Genomic DNA, 13,822 nt, shown 5'->3' on the forward strand with positions numbered 1-13,822 from the left:
GTGTTTTGGTTTTAATTTTCAGTGGAATGGGTTAGTAGTGGTTTGGTGAAGACACCTATGCTTTATTGAAAGCATAATGTACAAGAGAAAGGCCTTTAGGGTAGGATTTATTTTTCTTAATTGCTTTTGAAAAACATGCTTTTTCTTAAATATCATTCAGAGTTGTTCCCAAATGATTCCACAGCAGATATGGGTGCTGTTTTTCTGAAGTGCCTAATGTGCTTTGCAAAATGACTAAGAATGAGATAACTGTGGAAATATTCTCTGCTGATTTCAGATGCAGACAGTCTATTTTTGACCTGGAGACCAATATCAAGCCCTGGGTTTTTGTTAGGTCAAGGGAGTGGGCACCAAAGGCCTTATCTCTTTTTTCCTTTGTTGACAACATACCCTTATCCTTCCTGAGTCCTGTGGTGCCTGCTTGATAGTGCTGGCACTTAAAAGACCTAGATAGGAGAAGTCACAAACTTTTCTCTGTTTTTAAGGATGCTCATTACAGTCTCTAGCAAGGCTCAGTGAGCTACAGGGCTGTGGGAGAACACTGCTAGTGAGACCAGGAAGCCATAGGGAACCATTCTTCCTTAAACAGAGATCTGTTAAAACCATGAATTAGTGTAAACAATTTGGAAGTATAAAAAATTTTATAAACATCTTTATTTATTTATTAATTTATTTATTGGTTTTGTTCAATAGGTGTACTTTCAATGTGTATTTTTGTGGTGCATTTGGGATTTGTTTTAAAATTAAGCAGTTACTTCCTCTTATTTCCTTTTTAAGAAGGGCCACTGCAATTACATAATGTTTTATTTAAGGAGAAGTTATTTATGTGCATTATTTAAAGATGATTTTGTTAGATAAGTGGTAAAAACTTAATATAGGCCCTCATAAAAGTAAGGCATTGAAGGAAACTTTAGAAGGAAGACATCAAATTCTGTGCAAACTGTTAGAATGCATTAAAAAGTGTTTTGTCTGTGCTGGAGTGTGGTAGTGGGCCAATTCACTCCCATTATGTTAAATGATGGGTTTTTTTAATCATTTAGTATCTTGTCTTGACACTGCCCCCTGCCCCAAATTCTTGAACCCTGCAGTGTTGAAAGAGCAAAGAAGCTTAAGTGCAGAGTTGCTACTCTGTCTCTGTGGGTTAATAATAAAGAATTATATATCTGAGAAACTTTATGCTTTGATTGGTTTTATTTATGTTGGTATTTAAAAAATAGAATAAAACAATGTAAATAAACTGAAACTGTGAAAATTTATTTTTTATTTTTACCTATAAATAATGCGCAAGAAGAAAATCCCAGAAGAGACTGTGCATTGTTATCACTATGGATAAATATAGGTGGTTTTGGCAAAGTGGTAGTTTTTCCTGTTTTCAGTCTCTTACATATTATAGCAACTTGCTTTGCTGGAAGGGAAGGGGCAAAGAGAATAAACAATTTATTCAATATAGGCATTTAACTGGTGAATGGTTCCCTATCTAAAGACACATTTGCAAAATATAAGCAGAACTTTGAAGGCGGAAGTGAAAATTCATGAACTTCTGTGTTAACAGAAAAATGAAATGTTCTTTGTGTTTGTTCAGACTGTATAAAAATGTAATTATTAATAATCAATAAGTTGCCTCTGTCTCTTCAACTTAATCATACCATGGAAAATAAATTACAGGAATACTTTCCTCGTGGTAAATACAGAATACACTTTACAGGGGCCATGGAGGTTATTTTATGCCAATTGTTGGCATGCCTACCAACACGAGCAATTGTTGTGTGATTGGCAACAGTGGTAAATTATACCTGAAAAAGAAAATTAAGGTGACAAATAATATATATTTGACCTTGTGTTAGTGAAGGCTTGCAGAAACTACTATTTAACACCTGCATCTATGTAATTTTATTAGTTAATGGGTGAAAATCTCTGTATGAGGGGAAAATACTGCTGTGAACAAAGGAAAACTGAAATTCTTTCAAAATGAGTTCTTAATCGGAGAAAACATAGTTATCATAGAGGCAGCTTACACAGTCTGGTAGTGCATGTATAAGGTCTTCTCTGGTCATCTTCATTGTATTAACTGCTTTCTGTCTAAATGGTATTTATCTGCAATATCAATGTCATGGACCTGGGCAAACTGTTTTAAAATGGTTAGAACGAGTTTTATGAAATCTAACTCAGAGTATTTTTTTACTGAATGAAAAAAAGTGCTGCAAGTTGGTATTGAGTAAAAAGTAACTAGAAGAGATGAACAGGTATTTCCTTGATATCATACTTTTACTTATATCACTATAGATAATTTCTGAGTGTCAGGTGAAAAACAGAAGTTAAGTTGAAACCACAGAATAAATCATAGCCTAATTAAGCCCCTGTTTTTCCTGAAGCAACAAAGATCTTCATATCCTTCAGGAGAAATTTGTTGGTGTATCTTATTAATTACTATTATCATAAATGGTTTCTGTTGCTGTCGTCCCCACAAGTGATACTCATATATTAACTAAAAACAGTCCTAGTTATTAACTAAAAAATCCAAATCAGACAAAGTAGTCACTCCTTGTCCCGGGAGTTTGTAATTCTGACTACACAGATTTGTGAAATGCTCTTATAAAAAATTACAAATGTAGTAGCATAGGCTGCTCTGAAGCACTCCCTAACCCTGTGTATTGTAAATGTAGATTAAACCCCAGTGACTCCTAGGACTAGATGAGTGGATACAAAAGTGCTTACCTGGTAAATACTGTGCTGTCGTCTTTTTTGGTGGCTTGTCCGCGGCTCCTGGTTAGAGATCTGTGGAGTTGCCAAATGAAAGTGTCAATGTTTTTTAGTGTCATTCACCCGTTTTGCAACTGTCAAAAAAGGGAAAAAAGCTTAGAAGGAAAAAAAAAAAAGGCAGAAAAAATTAACTGTGGTAGAGAATGAGCTGCTTTGGTCCCAGCCAGGTCCTCTCCACCTCTGCAGTTGGAGAATTGGGATTATTTCTTTAAGCCACCTATCTTGAAGGATTTAAACAGCCAAAATATTCTGCTTGACTGGTGGAAATGGCTTAACATCTGCAACACATTGATGTATTTTATGTTAAAATTTGTCATGGTGACTTTTAAAATCTTCCAAACCGCAGCTTTCAGGCTCTTCATGTATCAAACAGGTAATACAAGTCAGCAGAGTATCAGAACCATGTTGAATATAACAGATTCCTTCGGTGGTATTTTGCTGTCCTTCGCTTGGAGTTTGCTTTCCAAAGCAATGACCCGTGTGTTTTTATTTAAGCTAGAGTGAAAGCTAGAAAGGTTACTTTTTATCAGATCTTACTGCTGCTCTTCAATATGGTTTGAGTAAAATGTTTCCCAGTAAATGGAATGGCAAAGAAAACTCAAAATCTTGTTGCTGTTCGTTGTGTGATTGAAAAATGGAGCTGTTAAACTGCAGCAAAACTTTCAAGTACTGGCAGTGACCTGCTGTATACAGCACTGGGAGCAAACCTGTGAAGGAGTTTAAGCTGCAAATTATTCATTTGCACAATATATGAAATATCACATTGATGTGACATAAAATTTGTTTATCTCAAATACTCCAAAGCCATTGTTAAAGTACACGTAATAAAATCAGAATGGAATTGTATTCTGTAGGAATAATGAGTTCTGGAACAGTTCTTTATGTGTGCGCTTAAAAAGTGCCTTTTTACTCAGTGCATATATGTTATAGGCATATAACTAAGCAAATCATGCTGTTTTAGAACTCCAATATATGACCAAATAATCCAATAAGTCATACCAATGAATATATCCTGTCTTATTACCCTCAAAGAGCAGGAAGCAATATGAACCTTTCTGTTTCAGGAGCATGAAAATACAGTTTTTTATTCCTTTTATTATCTTCATCATATCTCTCAGTGAGATTGTACCAAAAATTAGGATTTTAGAGATTCCTGTTCAACTCTCTCAGAATTTTAGTTTTATGCAAAGTTTCCAAAATCAGTTGGTTTGAGGTTTTCTGTATATTATTCATTAGTCCCCCTGGAGCTTGAAAATTTCTATTTTAGAATTACCAATTCTTTTTCTGAATCTTTTCTTCAGGAAGCCTCCCAGGGAATCCTCTGCATGCTGTCTGGAATCTAAGCAAAATAGGTGTTAATATCGGTATTAAGATTTCCTAAAGAACCAGCAGAAGCAATAAATGCTGTATTTCTCAATACAATGGCGAAACAAAGAATGGGAATGTTGTTTGTTGCGCAGGAAAATTATCTCATTGTGTTCAGTTAGTGATTTCAGATACTCCTTTATGAATAGGTGGCATTAGACAATTTAAAACCCAAGCCCAATTAATTCTCATCAATAGATCTTCAATCCTAGAGATGTTATTCATAAAAATTCGTTCACTTGTCTTTTTGGGCTTGAGAGAAAAATAAAAAGCACCTTAAAATGAGCCAACTGTCAAACGTGTGGAGATGTTGGTAACCTTGATCACTCTTATCGGGAAGTGCCCCCTAAAGAGCCAATGGAATTAGCAATTTTCTTTCAATCAGAACACAACTGGGACAGAGAAACCCCGCTTTCGTTAGTGGGAAGCTTGGACACACTCCAGTCAACTGGGAACAAAGAGTTGTCTGTCAGGGTCCAGGGAGCCCCCACATCTGCTCTTTAAACAGGATGTGGGGAAGGGTAAAATCCTCTCCATTTGTGACGCTAGCATGGCTTTGAGAACACCTGGAATTACTGGACCCAGCATTTGAAGCTTATCTCTGGAGCTCATTTCTGATAGACTAAATCCCTTTAGAGGCCAGGTTTCTGTGTTGTGTGGGAGATTGGAGTCTGGGCAGATTTTCCACTGAAGGTACTGAACACTAAAATCTGAACCCGGCCCTCCCTTGGAAAGCCGTAAAATAATTTAAACAAATCACTTCTGGGGAGACTGTTTAGCCTGATCCTAGATTTAATTAAAAAAAAAAAAACAAACTATAAAACAAAATAATAAACAAGCACAATCTTTGAGTAGTTTTTACTGCATTTCATTGTCCACTCAGAATTTTGTAAGCAAAAACAAATTTATGGCTTTTTTTTTTTTTTTTTTTTTAATTCCTTTCTGGTTTAGTTGATTTAATTTGTGTGAATGTTCATTGAAGCAGAGAACATTAAACACATAATCAGGTTCTTTAAGGAAGTTCTTTGTGTGCTTGAAAGAGTGCTAAAAAATACCTGTGCATTTTCAGTAGAGCATGAAAGTGTTTCCTCTGATCAACGTGCAGTGAAAATGGCCCAAGTACATTGTATTAGCAGTCAGCTTTTAGCGGACTGTATTTCAACAGTTTCTAAGATAAACGACTAGTTAATAAAAGGAAGAAATATTTTGATAGACAATTTTTATTTCTATATTTCTTCATCATCTATCTCTGTTTCCAACTAAATATACTGTCAGAGAATGCTGTAAAATTTTACATAACTAGTGCTGTTTACTTTTATTAAGTTTGGGTTTGGTTTTTGTGTATCATGTCACAAAGATTTGTTAGGTATGTATTATTTTGTTTTTTCATTTGCAATGGGGAAACCATAAATAGGCTACCACGGCCTCTTAACATTGCTAGATTTAAGGAATAGTTGTTACAAAACTGGAAACTTATAAAAACTCTACTTTCTATTTCAAAGATTTTTATTTAAATCAGTGCCCTAATTTCCTGAATATTAAGTAGTAATATAAAATGAATTTTTATATAGAAATAAAGAATCTGCTTCAGAATACATGTTGCAGTAAATTTTACAAAACAGTTGTAATAAAAAAATATGGTTACCGTCATCTTTATTTCTGGAATTTTAAATTTTGTGGGAAAGCTCTGAAAGTAAAGGGTTGACAACCATAGTTGAAATTATGTTTTATCGAATCTAGTAGGTAAGTACGTTAATGACTGCTTTTTGTGTTCATTCCTCATCATGTATGATAGCATAGAATCTTAAAAGTGTATCAACTTGGTTTTGATGTTTTTAGTATTGGGAAAACCTGGCAGTGAAGGGGGTGATGCAGTACTTGTTGAGGGGCAATTGAGTGTGTTTATTCTTGCCGTTTCATTTTTATGGTAAATCCCAAAAGTTAAGAATGCTTATGGGTATTTTGATCATTTGAGTTTTCTTGAGTACAAGTCTCAGTGATGTGCTCAGAGTATTAAAATTTGTTTGTATTCAGCTTTGGTGACTAAAAACAAATGTTCAATTTCATCTGTTGTATAATTGTTATCTTAAAGTCTTTAAGAAGCCACAAATGACAAAAGAGTTAATACCTTAGATGGGGTTTGTTGCATCCTTTGTAGCAAAGAAGTCTGCAAAATACTGAAACTATAGCACTGGACATATCATAAGTTCAAATAAAGATAATTATAGGATTGTTTGAATGATTAGTTTTAAATCTAAAAAAATAATATTTTAAATGTAAAAAGTTAGGTGCTGGAAGGAAAATCCTGGTGACAGCATTGGTGTTAATCTGGCTGGTTCACAGTTTGCCTTCACTCTTTCTTCTGACAGTTTTAATGCCGTGTAATCCTTCATAATCTAAAACTGGCTATGCACTTCCTTTTACTGTGAAATAAAATATCACCTAGAGGTAAAAAGAAAAGAACGAGTAACAGTTATTAACAAAACCCCTGATGTAAATAACAGATGTTTTTCTAATTACATGGGAGAAAGTATCATAGTTGCTATAACTTTTAGAATAATTTTCCATTACTATGCTGCTGGCAATCTCTTCAGCATTTAAGAAATAAGTTTTTCTGAATTGCAGTTCTGAGATGATTGAGTTGCACATACAGCTAGAAGCTGCTATGCTGTTGGCTTGTTGGAAAAAAGCACAATGAAAATAATCCTAGGTGTTGGCTGTCATAGTAGGAAAATCTTAATTTAAACATCTCATTCTTTGTGAATGCTGTAATAATAAGAATTTTTCTTATGTTAGAATCTTGTTTTTAAAAAATAGTAATACTTAGCGTGAATTGATGTTTTGTTATCTTTTTCAGTGAAGTATTTTCAAGCTTTTTTTTTTTTGTAAATTTTAAGTATATGTTTAAGAAGGACAGTATAAGGAAACTATAGCAAATATGAAGGACCACTGATTGGCAGTAAGGGAAGAATAAATGTGAGAGTAGTAAAAATGTTACATAATTTCTGTTTCTCAGGAGTTAATATATGTGTGTCAATACTGGCAATGAAGAAATTTTCTTGAAATCCTCACTGAGCTCAGAAAATTCTATGCTGTCCAGAGTGTTCAGGGAACAAGTGCAAAAACATTTTGATGTTATAGTTAAATGCCAGTGTATTACAAAGATTGAATAATATAAGCTTTCTGTGTCAGAAAATTCTTTGATGTGTTTGGCATTAGATTTTTGTGGGAGATATATATATATATATATATATATATATATATATATATATAAAATCATTACATAAATATTTTTAATTACTACTAGTCCATGTTATAGAGAAGTTCAACTAATGGTTATACCTAATTATTACAGTAGGTTTACGGTTGCATTTTAAAATTTTAAAGGATATAAATTTGTTTTTCTCTACATGTGTTTAATTATCTTGAAGGTAGATTAGTTTTCGTTCAGTTGTATAACTGTACTTTTTATTTATTGAGCCATTCTTATTCTTCTACCTTAGGGGAAAGTGTTTGCCAAACAAAAAATATCGTAGTGTGTTACCGCGCACTTGAAAACAAACTGGAAATAAAGAGCAGTCGTGCACATTACGGCTTCCCTGTCTAAAACACACATATCGTGCCGTCTCTTCTTTCTTTTTCTTTGAGTTTAGGAGGCTTGAAACTAACTGTCTTTTTTTAAAAATAAAGCTTAAATTAGATTTCATTCCATTTTTATATCCAAACCAATTATCAGTGCTTTTTTTTCCAAGTACTTTTAAGGAACATGCAAAATAAGAATACCTGACAATTATTTTGTAACTCCTGTAAGACGCGTACAAAGTAATGGCTGGAATATAAGGCAGATGAAATTACAGACATTGCAGTAATCTACCGCGATACTGCAAAAATTAATTAAAAATGTACTAACAAAGTAAAGGCATGAGGCTGTTGTTTCCCACGGCGCTTAGGGCGGGAGCAGCCTGTCGGGGTAGGGCAGGAGCGGGCAGTTGCAGTAGAGCTGCGGAGTTTCCCACCTGCCTCAGGCCCGGGGACCGCTCGCCCCGCGGTGGCAACTGCGCGCGGCGGCAGCGGCGAGCGTCCTGCGGCCGCCTCGGAGCCAGCGCCGTCACCCTCGCTACCGCAGGGCTCCCTGCGCCCTTCCCCGGCGCACATCTGACACCAGTGGGTGCCTGCACCGCAGAGACTTTGATAAGGATTAGAGGGCTTTAGCACGAGTTCTGTGGTTTCATTGGAAAATGCGGTTGCAGCTTACAGGGGTAGAGGTTACAGTGCGTTTTGAAAAATGAGCTACTAGAGGTCCCCATTACACTGTGGGTTAAATAATGTGAGCTGAAGCACCGGAAAAAATAAAATAAAGGTGGAGAGAACAAAGGGGAGGAATAACACTGACAAGTAAACTGGGCACACAGACTACTTCTGGAAGTACTTGGCTTGCCTTGACACAAGAGTAAATATCTTAATAGTTATTTGCCAGTGTGTATTTGGCTAGTGACAAGGCTCTGCAATATCTTGCATCCTTTTAAATTTGCATATTAATTAAAAATAGAACATCTCGTACCCATGTGAATGAACTGAGATACTCTCTGAGTGCAGTTTAAAAGATCAGTATTATAATTTAAGCCATAGAAAACACAGGTGCAGAGAACATAAATAAGATTGCACGTGTTTTAGCCATTCCATGTCGTGTACTGTTTAATTATCCTTCTTTGCTTGTAATTGAATATAGCCAAACCAGGCTTATGTTTATGAACTGCAATGGGTGATATTTCTTACAAGGTTCCTTTATGAGATTGCCGTCTTAACTGACACTCTTGACCAAAAGTCATTTTATTACCTTTAAGCCTGTCAAGATCAGTAGGTGATTCTTTTTTTGCAGCTTGATATCAGATGAGACTAGTGTGCACATGGAAATACTATTTGTGCTAAGATGTAAATGATTAAGTTTTATAGCAGAGAGTTAAGAAAGCTTGCAGCTTTTTCTTTTTAAATGGGCATGAAAAGCATTGATGTGCGTCATCAATGGTAATAGTCATCTCTAAGGAAAAAGCACCTGCCAGGAAACTTCATGGGGCAGGGAAAGACTGTCTGTGTTCACACCATGGCTTTTAATGTAAAGCCCAGTTGGAACTATGAGCTTGGATGTTTTTGTTGACATCTGCACAGCAAACTGATATGTCCAATTTGTATTCCCAGTGAATAAACGTCTGTATCACCAAGCTTGCCTATTGTTCTCAGCAAACGGAAACTGCATTACTTTAACCTCTGGAAGAAGTCATTACCATGGTGTGGGAGCTGCATGGGTTTACTTTATCCAGTTCTGGTGTGTTGCTGTTGCTTGGTGCATCAGTAGGATGAGGGTGGTTGGGGTGGCTGTGTTTTCCAGTAGTCTGAAGACCTCTGGATTTCAGCTTTATTGACAACTGGGATTATATGTGGCTTTTGGTGGCTTTGTCAAGCTGCTAAAATGGCCACATTTTGCTGTGAGTTTGCCAACTTTGGTCATGTAGAAAGTGTTGGACGGAAAGAAAATATGAAAGAGGGGTGAAACCCCGCTGACCTCTGAAGTCAGTGTCAGGATTGCAGTCAACCTGTTTATTAGTAATTAAGAATGACACTTCAAAAATAACCATACTGCAAAACAGACTTGCCATCACAAAGAAGAAAAGAAAATATCACTTTACTTGAAGTTCACTACATGGAAGCAACGTACAGGCTTTTATACGCATTTTTCAGTTTGGAGAGGAGCTAGGTTTTTCAGGCCAGCGTTAGGCTGGAGAGAGGTTTTCAAAGAGGTCACCAAGCTGTTGGAAGAATTAATGTGACATTGTTGCAGTTAGTGGGTTTGTCACGTTGGGGCACTGGAGTGACATTGAGGCTGGTTGATCTCTTCCAGAAACCTCTGAACTCTGAGAATAAGTTTAGAGGTGATTATAGTACGCTGTATCATTTACATAACTTATTTATCAGTAACACTTCCCGTATTGTCAAGTGTGTGTGTTTATATATATGCCTGCTGAAAGGATTGGGTTCAAAGGATAAACTCTGACAGTGATGTGGACTCTATTTGACCTTGTCAAAAGGTAAGTACCTCCTCTTTGGTTGTGCTGCTTTTCATAAAAGAAAAACCAAATGTCTGCATGAGCCATTTCTTCTTCCCCTACACAGGCTATGCAGGACTTGTAGGAAAAAGGAACAAGTCTGATTACAACCCTTAAGCTTTTGATGACAATCTATTTTAGTTTTTGTTTATATGCATTTTATATTGTTAAAGACTTGACTCAAGTTTAGGATAAAGGACTGAAATAACAGGGATTTGGGTCACTGTTGATAGTCAGCAATGTCTGTAAGTGTGGCTTTTCACCAGTTTTCATGCTATATTAATCACATAGTTTGAGAGCAGTGGTGGGACCTGTCTCCTCACCACCAGTCCTCAGCCTGTGTGCCGGATGTGTAAGCACAATGCCGCTGGCAGATGGAAGAGTTGCAGTAAATATGCACAGTTATGGTTTAAGTGAAAAAGCTGTGGGAAAGGAAATACATTAATCCACTGCGGCTGTTTTTGCTTTTATGTAAGCCTCTGTAATAAATTGTGAGTTTTTCCTGGACTTAGCCTTTAAATATCTAGATTCCTTTCTTGATTGGAGGAGGGAGTAGAGTAAAAATTTAACTGTAGCATTAAAAACCTCCCAAAAACCAGAAGCAACTGAAAATTAATTAGGTTGTGCAGGTGGAAAGAAGTCCTCTTCCATGTGGCCGTTTTCTTGAACACTTTTCAGGAAATCTTGGTGTAGCAGATCATAAAACGCACTCTTGCGTACAAGTGCACTGTTTGTTTAGGTGGTGTTGTGGAAGTGATGTTTAGGAAGTGCTTTAAAGGCAGAAAAGATCACATGCCTGAATCTGGGAAGAGATAAAATTGATGAACGATTGAGTATGAACTTGGTATTTGAAAGTATACTAAATTTAACTCATTGGGGTTTTGATACTTTCTTCCTACATAACCAGGAATTTCACTGAAAGAGTGCATCTGATTCTCTTTTTTGATAATTGCAGTTTTAATAACATTTAGTATGTAATTGCTCAGGCCAAAAAGGAGAGGACATTGAAAATTTTACAAAACTTTTTTTTTTAATTCAGAAGTATTAATATAGTTTTGTGTCTCAGACACCTAATTTTTGTTTTGATTCTTATGTCATCATAAGAATGTTTTTTAGTCACTACAATTTTTATATCCTGAAAGGACCTGGTATGCTAAGAAGGAAATTTCATGTGCCATACAAATTTGGAGGAAAATAGCTTTTCCTGTCCCATTTCCCCTTCTCCACTTGTTGTAAATCACCTTTGCGGTACATGAAATCTTTATTCCTTACTTTTACATTGACCTCTGCCCAGTGTGGCAGCAGTGCAGGATACCACAGTGGTTGTTCCAGTGCAGGGTCTCCAGTGTCTCCATAGGGTTCTGAGGGAGGGGTTTAGGCTTCTGCTCTCTGCAGATGCCACAGCTGCTCTTGTGGCATGTGGCACGACTGGTTTGCCTGTTTGATGTTGGTGTGGGTGTTGCTGCAAGGGCTGGTGACAAGTGGCTGTGCACGGAGGACATGGGTAGCAGGAGCCTAAGCTTTCTCTGCAGAAGTGCTGTTAACATGGAATAAAATGCCTGCTCAAAAAGGGGTAGGAGCAGCAGAGGTTGGTACTGATCCAAGCCTAATGTATCTGCAAGCTGTGCCGGTTGCTTTTGGTACTTGTGGGGATGGATAAAGCTGTGGGCAGACCTCTGTGTGGTTACATCTCAACCCATTTCTTGTGCTCAAGCCAGTTTATTTTAAGCTATCTTGAAATATCTCTATGCTGCACCATAGTGGGTAATGTATGCAAAGTCATGCATCTCAGTGCTATCAGTTGCAAATTACTCTCCTGTCACATGGAAACCTTACAAGGAAAAAAAGATAATAGATGTAAATAGTGTAAGACTCAAGTTAAACTGTCTCTGACTTTTAAATATTGCTGTCTTGCTTTCCAGAAACTTTTGTGGAAGCTGGGAATACTCTAGGAAAAGGTGGCACCTAAGGACACTGCTGAATTAAGCCATGGCTTATGTGTGTTCTGTTGTTTCAGTAATTTCATATCCTCCTAAGAGCTTGTCGATCTTCTTACAAGGGTTTGATGTGAACAACGTCAGGGCAGAAGCTGATGTAAAATATGTATTACACAGCCAAGTCATGCACAGTGAAATGGGTAAACCCACATGCATATGTCCTGTGGGCACCTCCTCACTGGTTAAATGTTATTTTTGTCAGGTCTCTCGTGGTACTTATATACATGATCAGTTTTGTTCACCTGCCTGTGGCTTTTCACTGAAAGCACATTGAAAAAATGCAAATATTACCATAATAAGCTAAAGATCAGGAAAACTGCATCAGAGATAATTTTAAAAAAATGTTATTGAAGTAGATTGTGAGAAGAATAACTTCAACTCTCAAAGCAGCTTTTGTCCTTAGGAAAAAATCCTTTCCAGAGGAAAATTTTGTATTGGCCAGCGCTATCTCTGATGCAGATGGGGCACCTAATTTCCTTGTGAAGGAGACATTGTAGCCATGTAAAAAGAAGATGCAGATGTTTTCCTTGTTCAGATCCTCTCCTCAGTTAATGCCATACTATGCACCATGTGTGCACTGTGCCATGTGGATCCTGCAATTCTAAGAAAGGCTTTCTTTCAACATACACTGCAGCATTCCAGAGCTCTGGCAACACAGATCCCCATCACAACCTTTCTCCTTCATACGTCTTTTCTAGGGCTTGACCCGTGCCAGATACATAAGTATCTTAGGAATTAAATTCTACAGACTAATTTCCCTTGCTGCTTGTTTTCCCATGTAAGACGTCTTTCTTTTCCTGCATGAGTTGCATTTATTTGGAGTTAGATAAAAGGTACAATTTCTTGTTCACAACCACAGGATAGCAATCTGAAGTTTCATTAGTGTTTGCACAACTTTCTGCCACCTTTACATTTTGAGATACAAAATGTGAATCTCTTACCCCACAAGCTGACAGATTGCTTTTCTTCTTAAGTGTTTAATTGTTCTGTGACTTGTCAGAGTTAAATATCCCAGATGTTTCCATCCTACCAGATTAAGGGAATAGTTTTCTTGACCTCAAGAAAACAGACTGAAGAACAGCCTAATGTTTTGTTCGGGCAGTAGATTGTGGTTCCAGCCTCTTGTCTGAGTGCCTTGTAATCTTTGCCCCTAATGGAAATATCCACTGGCATATGTGGAGACTGAGAGGAAGGATTATACCATGTTACTGAGTCTATTTCAGCATCAAGGAAATGAACTCATCAGCTGGGGGAATGAATTCCTCAGTCTGTTGTATTTTAGGAATAACCTTCTATTTAATTACTTAAAAGCATTTTAAAGTACCTTTTGTTGCATCAGAGGACGATGCTGTCTTTCTGATAAATGTCCCTACACAGACTACACAGGCTATGACATTCCTCTTACCCCATCTTGATAATCTGAAAATCTTCTGTGCTGGAGCATCTCATCCAGTAACATAGGAACATCAGATAAATTCTGTGTTTCGTTCCCTGGTAGATACATTTGTCAGCAAGTTACACAATAAGATTGTGTGAGAAAAGGGTGTTACACCAAATCCTAATGGGATCTCTTCCCTAGGAATGGGAACATTAGAAATA

The 13,822-nt window shown here is 36.8% G+C and overlaps 1 protein-coding gene across 5 annotated transcripts in view; it reads left to right on the plus strand.

The window, feature by feature from the left end:
- Positions 1-13,822, plus strand: part of RBM20 (RNA binding motif protein 20) — a 99,365-nt gene that overhangs the window by 23,698 nt on the left and 61,845 nt on the right. The gene's annotated exons all lie outside the window — the stretch shown is intronic.

The sequence above is a fragment of the Anomalospiza imberbis genome, chromosome 8, assembly GCF_031753505.1.
Source record: "Anomalospiza imberbis isolate Cuckoo-Finch-1a 21T00152 chromosome 8, ASM3175350v1, whole genome shotgun sequence".
Taxonomy (NCBI): domain Eukaryota; kingdom Metazoa; phylum Chordata; class Aves; order Passeriformes; family Viduidae; genus Anomalospiza; species Anomalospiza imberbis.